The sequence below is a fragment of the Cricetulus griseus genome, chromosome 4, assembly GCF_003668045.3.
Source record: "Cricetulus griseus strain 17A/GY chromosome 4, alternate assembly CriGri-PICRH-1.0, whole genome shotgun sequence".
Classification (NCBI taxonomy): Eukaryota; Metazoa; Chordata; class Mammalia; order Rodentia; family Cricetidae; genus Cricetulus; species Cricetulus griseus.
The window spans coordinates 166,905,324-166,916,497 of record NC_048597.1 but is presented as its reverse complement, the minus strand read 5'-3'; the positions used below and the strand labels follow the sequence as shown (position 1 = coordinate 166,916,497).

Sequence of the window (11,174 nt, the reverse complement as noted above, 5' to 3'; positions counted from 1 at the left end):
TAGTTATTTGCTTAAATTTCTAAGAAGCTATAGTGCTCTATTGACACTCCCATTAAGAAGGAGAACTGATTCCATGTCCTTATGCTCATTTGATACGGACAGACACTTACAGGCTGTGCAGCCTAACAGAGCTGTGGACTTCATTGTAGCTTTAAAGTCACCATTGACTGATGGCTATGGTTTTTGAGCATTTTTCCATGTGCTTATTAACCAGCTGTTCATATATCTTCCTTGGTAAAATGACTTCAGGTTTTTCCCATTTTAAAGTTGAGCCATCTTAATACTGCAGTTTGGGAACTCATTATACATATATGTTAGATATGAGTGCTTGGTTAGATAGTTCAGAAGAAATACTCTTCTCCCAATCTGTGACATGACTTTTTTTTTTTTTTTTTGTCTTAATGCTTCTATACAGAGAGCAGCAGTTTTTGTTTTGATCAAATCCAACTTACTCTTTTCTTCATAGTTCACGGCTTTTGTTTATTTTTGAGGTGCTATCTTGCTACTAGGTAGCCCAGGCTGGCCCCAGTGTGCAGTCTTCCTGTTTGTACCTCCTGCATGCTGGGTATTAGAGGTGCCAGTATACTCGGCCAGTTCATCTTCTGTTCGTTCATTGTTTCGGTTTTTCTGTTTTCACTTATTTATTTGTATATGTGGGGGGCAGTGCCTGTGCCACAGTGCGTATGTAGAAGTCTGAAGCAACGTGTAGAAGTTGAGCCTCTCCTTCCCACTATGTGGGTTCCGGAGAGGAAGATCAGGTCATCGTCAGGCTTGGCGACCAGCACCTTCATCCTCTGAGCCATCTTATTTGGCCCTCTCTGTGGCTTTTCTATCCGAACAATCTGTCCATTGTTGAAAGTGGGGGAAAGTTCCAGCCTGTCATCACATTAATCTTTCACTATATATAGCCAATATGAAAAATGAAAGAAGGACTGGGACAAGATCTCTGCTGGGAAAGTGCTTACTGCACAAAATAAAATTGCTGAGCCCACGTGAACAGGTGGGTGTGGTAATGTGCCATTTAGTTGTTACAATGGGAAGGCGGAGACAGACAGAACCCCGGCGATTGCTGTCAGTCAGCCAAGCTGAACTGATGAGTTCCAGAAGCAGACATAAGCTGGCTTGTGGACTATACCTACATGTATACACGTGTGTGTGCCTACTTCCACATACACATGCAGTTGCATGCACTAACATGTATGCAAATATACCGAAAGAGAGACGTAATAAATTGCATATGCAATGAAAATAATAACAAATATGCCACAAAATTGACAATGGTGGAATGGACCAATCTCATGAAGGATACAATCTGACTCACAGGGGAAGGAATGATTTGAATATGTCTCTGTTGAGGAAACTGCCCCAGTGGTTCATAACCATCCAAAAATAGAAAGGAACCAGCCATAGGTGACTCACTGGTGATTTCTGCCAAGCATTAAGAAGGAAACAATACTAATTCTCTACAAAAGAAGCAAAATGCTTCCTAATTCATTCTGAGGTCCTTAGAACCCTATAGCAAAAGCCAAGCATGTTTCCAGATAAGAAAAACTCTGTCCCATATCTCTCATGAACAGAGATGCAAACCCCCTCTCCATGTAATGAAGTCTAATGATGCATAAATAGAAACACACATTACAACCAATGGAATTTATCCCAGTTATATCAGACTGGTTCTCCTTCTACAATGAATTGCTGTGATCTGTAACATCAACTGACTAATAGGAAAATTGATCAATAAATACATTTGAAAAAATTCAACATCCATTCACAAGAAAGACATAACAAAAGCAGAGAGGGCGTTTTTCAGCCTATAAAGACCAGTTAACACCGTTTAAATGGTGAGAAAGCAGAAAGCTTTCTGCTGATTCAGGGATATGAAAAGATCCATTTTTACCTCTTTTCAACACAGTACTGGACATGCTAGCTGATGCATTAAGAGGAAAAAGGAAAAATTAAAATACATGAATTGAGAAGGAAGAGTTAGCCATCCTTGTGCACAGAATGATTCTTTGTAGGTATTCCAAAAGAAACAACAAAATCTTCACCTAGTAAGCAATTATAGCGAGCTTACAGGACACAAGGTTAGTCTATAAAAGCCAATCACCCTCCTATTTACTGGCATTGGACAAATATGAATAGAACTGGAAATTAAAGGGAAAACACTAACATTAACTCCCCCAAATAATTACACAGGCATAAGTAACAAAATACACATAAGATTGTATGATAAAACTCCAAAATCTAATGGGAAAACACAGGAAGAACTAATAGAAAGATTCAGTTTGTTGAGATTTCATTTCTTACCAACCCAACCTACAGATTCAATGCAAACCCATTCAGAATTCCTAATCAGTTATTCTTATGGCATTGCTAAATTGGTTCTGAATTCTAATGGAGAGGTGAGGGACCTCAAGAGTGTAGCCAGCACCAAAGCAGGACAATATTGGATTTACACCACCTAATTTCAAAACTTATTATTTGCACATGTAATCAAGACGTCATGGCTTACGTGAATAAACCCATAAATTGATCAGCAGTGGGGAAGAGAAAATCCAGAAATGGACCAATGTACAGATAGTCAACTGACATTTGACAAAGGAGCATAAGCAACACAATACAGAAAAGACATACAGGTGGGGGTTGGGAGGGAGGTGTGAGAGTCTCTAAGCCCAGAACTCAGGAGACCAAGGGAGTGCAGCCACCCTGGGCTATATGACAAAGCACTGTTAGCCCAGCGAATATGAATATGACACGAATACGAATTTGAATAGGACCAAGCACTGTTTCATCAAATGGTGCTGGAACAGCTATCCTTCCATGTGTTAGAAGGAGAAGGAGAAGAAAGAAGAGGGAGGAGGAGGAAGAGAGGAGGAAGGCAGGGGGAAGGAGGAAGAGGAAAGGAGAAAGGAAGAAGAAAAACAACCCAGACACAAATCACAGGTCATACACATCCTACACACACACACACACAGACACACACAGACGCACACACACACACACACACACACACACATCCTTCACACACACACACACACACACACACACACACACACACACACACATCCTTCACACACACACACACACACACAAACACACACACACACACACACACACACACACATACACATCCTTCACACACACACACACAAAACTAAAACTAAAAATGGATCGCACACATAATATACAAAACTGTAAAAATTCTAGAAGACAACACTGAAAAACTAGAAATGACCTTGAACCTGGTGGCAGCTTTTTAATACTGCAGCAGAGGCATGGTGCATGAAAGAAATATTAATAAGCTGGATTCCTTTGAAATTAAAATTTTCCAGGAGATGAACAAGAGAAGGAGATGATAAAACACAGACTAGGAGAAAACATTTGCCACCGACGTATCTGATAAAGACCTAAAATATAAAAAGAACTCTTAAAATTTAACATTAAGAAAGGCTGAGCAATGGCTCAGAGGCTGAGAGCACTTACTGTTCTACCAGAGGGCTCAAGTTCAATTCCCAGCACCCACAGGGCAGCTCACAACCATCCATACCTCCAGTTCCAGAGGACCCAACTCCCTCTTCTGACATCCGCAGACACCAGGCGTGCATGTGGCACACAGACATACATACAGACCAAAAACCACTCACACGCATAAAATGTAAGTTAAGAGTAAGAAAACAATCTAATTTTCCAAAATGATCAAAAGTTCTGAACAGATACATTGTGCAAGTGGCAAAGAACATGAAAATTGTCCCACATCACCAGGGAAAACTCAGAGAGGTTATTACCGTAGACACATAGAACAGCCAGGGGTCCAAAATGCTGACAACAGGAAATGCTGTAGCAGATGTGGAGCAGCAGGGCCTCTGACTGCTGCTGTGTGACACACGTAGTAATTCTAGCACCGGAGAGGTGGAGGAAGGCCAATCAAAGGTTTGAAATTACCGTGGGTTAGAGAATGAGCCCTAAATATGTCTTCTCCATAATTCAGTAGTTAAACTAGATCAGTTTTTGACTACTGAAAGATTTTGTTCTTGCTACTCAAAATGAACACACTGTTTTAATATTAAATCTTATATGTCATAGATATGTTACTAATGGAGATGTCAAAATACTGCAGATGTGTGTTCATCTTTACTAAATCAGATGGAGGATCTTCACACATTGTAGGCAAGAGGTGCTATGCGCCGAGGCTCAGCATTGTTCCGATGCATCCCTCCTTTGGAGATTCATCCATTCGTGTGGACAGAATTTATCAGTCTGTTCTTACTTTCAGTATTGCATTCTCAGCTCTACTTTTGGATCCTTGTACATAAATTTAATGTCCCATGGTTATTTTTAACTGACAACATAATTTAAATGATCTAATCTTTGTTTGTACTTAGTACCAGATGCTGAAGGATCTACAAAAGAAATAAAACACTTTCTAATCCAAAGAAAGTAGTCTTAAGTAGAGAAACATGAAAAGTTGAGCAGCAATATATGGGTGGTCATACAAAGCCGTCTATATACACTGTACATTTGTGAATTATGCAAGGCGCTTTTGCTCACTGATGCAGGATTTTGTTACAGAAATATTGAAAGGCTCTCAAACTCCTGTCAGTTTACATATTAATAAAAATAAAATCTCCAATAACATTTGCATTTAATAGAAATCAGAGATTGTGGGCTACTGTGGTGGTTTCAATGATAATGACCCCCCCAAGGCTTTTATGTTTGAATACTTGGTCCCTTGTTAGTGGAACTGTTTAGGAAAAAAATTAGGTGTATTCTTGTTGGAGGTGTGTCACTGGAGGATGGGCCTACACCAGGCCCATTCTTTCTCTCTCTACCTGCTACCTATGGATCAGACTGTAAAGCTCTCAGATACTTCTCCAGCATCAGGCCTCTTTGCTCTCCACCATGATGGTCATGGACTAACCCTCTAAAACTGTAAGCAAGCCCCCAATTAAATGCTTTCTATTTTAAGGTTGCTTTGGTCACAGTGTCTCTTTACAGCAATAGAACCGTAATTGAGACTGCTAGGGAGATAGAATAGTGCCTGCCATGCAAACATGGGGACATGAGCTCTACCCTCACAACTCACATTTCAAAAGACAAAAAGCCAGGCTTGGTGACACACACACTGTCATCTCAGTGCTGGGGAAACAGAGACAGGTGACTCAGAGGCTTGCTTGGCAGCCAGCCTAGCATAATCAACCAGCCCCATGTTGATGAGAGACCCTGTCTCAAAGAATAAGGTGGGTAGTACCTCAGGCACAAACACCCACCTTAGGTTGATCTCTGACCTCTACATGGCCATCTACACATAATAGAAATTAGCACGTATTTCTTTATCTCCTGTAGTTGTCATCTTGACTTTTTCTATTTCTGTTATTCATAACATTTACTATATGATCTGTTTTTTTTGTTCTTTCCTAGTATTTTGAAATTAGAGAATTGAAAAAAAATTCTAGCAATCAAAAGATTCTATTCTGTAACCATCAGAAGCAAAGAATGTTGGGAAATAGTTTCCTGGTTCTGATGGGCTAATGAGGTATATTAGCTGTGATCTTGTTTCAACTTAACACGTCACTAACATAAACTAGGGGAACATGGAAATGATTACACTTAAAACACCAATAAAAAAAGGAAAGGGAAGTTTAAAGTTACCTGCTAGCTGCTACCTGTGCCTTTTACCAGTATTCTGGAAGATGGAAAAAATAATGTTAGCACCTTGAAAACCAAGCTCAGGGTGTGCTATCAGAAGACTAGTCTGGTACCTTAGCGTCTTTCATTCACCAGAAAATTCAGCTTCAGTTTTACCTGGCAAGGCCTGGACAAAAGTAACAGGACTGAATGCATTTGGAGTATGGCAGTTGAAGACAGCAAGTGAACCAGCTGTGAAAACAGTCCCCATCTGTATCTTTTCCTTTGAAAAACAAGCTATGAGGGGAGCAATCCGCTTCAAGGAGAAAAACTCTGTTCCTGAAGAAATTTAATGAAATTGGACCTTCCAAATGTGATTATTTGCTCTAAATAAAGGGCCAGCAAAATTCCGGTAAGCCGTTGGATAGTAAATATTTTAAAACCATATAAGCTTAGTTCTATCCTAATTCACGTTGCTATAACAAAATGAAAGTGGCACGGATATGGCTACATACTAGATAATGGCACTTCAGTCAATATTGCACCACACACACAGTGATGGATATGCTGAGTAGCCAAACGCATAGTCGGGTATAGCTCTGTGATCTCACAAGGATGAGACCAGTGACATGCAGCTCTCAGAAGGGATGCCTGCTAGAAAGCAACACATGGCACTGTTCCCCACAGCTCTGGAGACTTGGAAATCCAGTGTCAAAGAGCAAGTGAGACCGTCTGCTCTCTGCTTCTGTTGTAGAGCCTTGTTTCTGAGTCCTCCAAAGAAGAGGAACCTAGTGTCCTCTCGAGAAGGAACAGAAAGTGACAAGTCTGGGTACTATATGAGGTGAGGCCTCTTACAAAAAAATAAATTTTTAGAAGTGCATGCACATGAAGATATCTATGGAGACCAGGAGAGGGCATTGGAACTATTGGAACTGGAGATAAAGACAGCTGTATACTTCCCTACAGTGGGCGCTGGGAGCTGAACTCTGGTCCTCTGTCAGAAGAGTAAACACTGAGCCATCTCTCCAGCCCAAATTCTCTTTTATGACTTTGGTCCCATTCATGAGGGAGGATCCCCTTTGACTCAATCACCTTGTAGAAGTCTAGCATCTTGACATGGTGCCATTGGGGATTAAGGTTCACATAAATTTTTAAGGGGATATAATCTTTCAAACAATAGCATCTTGTATGACATATTTCTGTGATTTTTCAGTGCTTATAGTTCTTAAAATATTTTTAAACTGTCAGGTATTTCTGCTTGGACTTATATACCAGGCTGCCCTTCTCACATAGTATATCCCTACAGTCACAGCACTTTGGAGGCCTAGGCCAGGAGGATTGCCACAAGTCTAAGGCCAGCTTAGACTACATAGCTCAGGCCAACTTCAACTAGGTGAGGCCTTGTCTCATGAAACAAACTCACCCCCAGACCGCATCTACCCCCCCACACACATTATACATATATACATATATATGATGCTCTTGATGAAGCATCATACAAAAGCAATCTGGCCTAGGGTATGTAATGGATTTACATCTGCTGTAAGAGACGTTTCCTTTCTTTGTGTCATCTGATAGCCAGGCTGTCTGTCAGCGGCTCCTAGCCAGCTATTCCCAAAAGCAAGGCTGCCAGTCGGATGTTCTGCCCAGGTACAGGGCGTACAGAATGCTATTGCCATCAGGGTGTGAGGTCTGCTGGGAAGCAGATGTACTTTCGCAATATCAGCGGAATCTGATCTGGAAGAGCCAACCAAGCACAAACAAACATGAGCAGTCAAGGATTCTCAAATAGTCAAGGCAAAGCAACTTGGATTAAAGAAGATCCAGATAACTAGTACTGGTCCTGGAAGTTAAGAAATGAAGGGAACCAAACAGACCTAGAAATATTTTCTTTTAAAAAATATTTTGTTTTTAATTACATGTATTGTGGGTATATCCATGTTGAGTGTCACTGCAGCTGGAGTTACAGGTGGTTATCAATGCCCAGTATGGATGCTGGGACTTGCACTCTGGTCCTCTGGAAGAGCAGCCATCCCTCCAGTCCTAAAGATGTTTTTAACTGGTATATTGGGAGAAATTAGATAAGTTATTGCATCCCTTAATAACAGATATGGGGTGCTGGAGCCTGTGTCTGTGTCGCCCATACCAGACCACGTGGCTGTTCGCCTGACGCTGCTCATCGTGCATTAGCAGTCCCAAAAAGTTCAAAGTCCAAGATGGCAACCCTCAAGGACCAGCTGATTGTGAATCTACTTAAGGAAGAACAGACCCCCCCCCCAGAACAAGATTACGGTTGTTGGGGTTGATGCTGTTGGCATGGCTTGTGCCATCAGTATCCTCATGAAGGACTTAGCAGATGAGCTTGCCCTTGTTGATGTCATGGAAGACAAGCTGAAGGGGGAAATGATGGATCTCCAGCATGGCAGCCTTTTCCTCAGAACACCAAAAATTGTCTCTGGCAAAGACTATAATGTGACTGCAAACTCCAAGCTGGTCATTGTCACAGCAGGGGCCCGTCAGCAAGAGGGAGAGAGCCGACTCAATCTGGTCTAGCGAAACGTGAACATCTTCAAGTTCATCATTCCCAACGTTGTGAAATACAGTCCAGACTGCAAGCTGCTTATTGTTTCAAACCCAGTGGATATCTTGACCTACGTGGCTTGGAAAATAAGTGGCTTTCCCAAAAACCGAGTTATTGGGAGTGGCTGCAATCTGGATTCTGCTCGATTCCGTTATCTGATGGGAGAAAGGTTGGGTGTTCACCCACTAAGCTGTCATAGATGGGTCTTAGGGGAGCATGGAGACTCCAGTGTGCCTGTGTAGAGTGGAGTGAATGTCGCTGGTGTCTCCCTGAAGAATCTGAATCCAGAGCTGGGCACTGATACCGACAAGGAGCAGTGGAAGGAGGTTCACAAGCAGGTGGTTGACAGTGCCTATGAGGTGATCAAACTGAAGGGTTATACATCCTGGGCCATTGGCCTGTCTGTGGCTGACTTGACTGAGAGCATAATGAAAAATCTTAGGCGGGTGCATCCCATTTCTACCATGATTAAGGGTCTCTATGGAATCCAGGATGATGTCTTCCTCAGTGTTCCTTGTGTCCTGGGACAAAATGGAATCTCAGATGTTGTGAAGGTGACTAACTTCTGAAGAGGAGGCCCGCTTGAAGAGTGCAGATACACTATGGGGGATCCAGAAAGAGCTGCAGTTCTGAAGTCCTCAGATACCCTAATGCTTCACTGTCCAGGTTGCAGCAGGGTTTCTATGGCGACCACACACATCTATCTACTCATCTGAACTGTAGTTAGTGTGGTCATGTTAAGGTAGCCTGGAGAAATCCTCACTTCCCACAGCTCTACCCTGATGCTAAGTGGTACTTGTGTAGCGGTGACCTCGTTGGTGTGACAGTCCCACTGTCTCCAAAACACACTGCCAATTATCTGCAGGCTTCAATTAGCCGTTAGCCTGTGTCTGCTCTGCACCCTTTACCAAACTTGCCTAGGCCAATGAGTTCCCAGTTAGTCACAACCTGGCTCCAGTGTGTAAGTCCATCATGCATATCTTGTGCATAACTGTTCTAAAGGATATTATTTTGTGTATTATGTTTCTGTAGTGTACTTTGAAATATTGTATAAGAAATAAGATCTGCATATGGATGATGCAACCAACTACCCAAGTGTCATGCCAATGAAAACACCAAATCTTGAACGGTGAAAAAAAATAACAGATAGGGGATCGACATGCAAACAAAGAGATCTTTATTGATATATTCCTAAGTCAAAGGCAAGAATACAACAAGGTACAGCTGAAAAACAGTTGAAACTTTGTCTAAAAGTGGGTCATGTAACAAAACGTAGATGTAATGGAGATAAACCTAGAATTCCCCAAGTCTAAGCTACATAGTACTACTGGAGAGGGAATAAACTAGCAAAACCCATAATGGATGGATTTTTGAAACTTAAGGAACACAAGCTGTGGTAGGATATTGTTTTAAGGTATGTGACTTTTGTTTATGCTGCATTTGTTTAACTCTGTAAAGCTGTGATTCTTTGCCTGTCTAAAACACCTGATGGTCGTAATAAAGAGCTGAACAGCCAATAGCAAGGCAGGAGCAAGGATAGGCAAGGCTGGCAGGCAGAGAGTATAAACAGAAGAAACAAGGAAGGAGAGAGGAACAGCAAGAGAACAGGAGGAGGAGGGCATGAGGGACGAGCCACCTAGACGGCCACCGAGTAAGAAGAAAAGTAAGGTATACAGAAGTAAGAAAGATAAAAGCCCAGAGGGGAAGGGTAGATGGATTAATTATAGTTAAGAAAAGCTGGCTAGAAACAGGCCACGCTAAGGCCAGGCATTCATAATTAAGAGTAAGCCTCTTTGTATGATTTATTTTGGAGCTGGGTGGTGGACCCCCCAAAAGCTAAAAAAGTAAAACCTCACACTACAACAAGCCCTCAGCCAGGAAGGACACACATGTCTATCTAGCACTAGAAAACTTTCCCAAGGATAAGTTTAGGTAACGTTCTCATGAAATTTTGGAACCTTCAGCAGAAATAAAAGACCTCACATACTCAGGGTAACTTACAAGGTTTTAAGGATTGAACAGTCAGGACACTCTGGTCTTCATTGCTGGATTCTGAAAGATAATGTACAGTATCCAAATTGGGAATTGTTTTTTCAATGTACATTGATATGACCAGCTGAGTGCTATTACATATAAAGAGAAAAGAAATGTCGTTCATCAGGCAGAAACCCAAAGCGTGTACTGAGTCCTGGTATAGGAAGTTAGGTGATGAGTTCCAACCAAAACGAGAGTGGACAAAATGGGAGACAGGGCATCTAGGAAACAGGAATCAATCCAGGGAAGAGAAGCTTTGAAATGGCAACCTGGTTGTTCAGTAGCAATTCTAGAGGACAGCCACTCAGATACAAGGGCAGGGGGAGAGTTCTGCAAGAGAGAATGTCTAAGGAAATGATAGGGAAATGCATCAAATAAACAGCATGGTTAAGAGGCTAATTGTGATGTTAAAATTAATCATATTACTCTTTAATTTCCTACCTATAAGAAGTTAAAGGTAGAGTGATTTTTAAGCCATCTTCAAGAGGGTGAGAGAAAGGTGTATTATCCCTGCATGCCTCATGAATCTGTCCACGAATACTAATTAGATAGTCTGAATAATAGAAGTACTTTTTTTTATTGTTTCCCAACTTTTAGAATAAGTCAGAGGCAAAATATAAAATAGTTTATTAGGACTATAGATCAGAATGTAAATGTTAAAATTATAATATAAGAATTAAGACCCAGGTTGGTGAAACCCACAGAAACAGCTGACCTGAACATCGGGAGCTCTTGGTCCCCAGACTGATAGCTGGAATACCAGCATGGGACTGATCCAGACCCCAAGAACATGGGTTTCAGTGAGAAAACCTTGGAAATCTACGGGACCTCCCGTAGTAGTTCAGTACTTATCCCTAGCATTGGTGTGGACTCTGGGAGCCCATTCCACATAGAAGAATACTCCCTGAGCCAAGACACACGGGTGTAGGCCTAG

The 11,174-nt window shown here is 41.7% G+C and overlaps 1 pseudogene; it reads left to right on the top strand.

Moving 5' to 3' along the window:
- The first annotated feature begins 7,803 nt into the window (after positions 1 to 7,803).
- Positions 7,804 to 9,231, top strand: LOC100764142 (annotated as a pseudogene).
- The last annotated feature ends 1,943 nt before the right edge of the window (positions 9,232 to 11,174 follow it).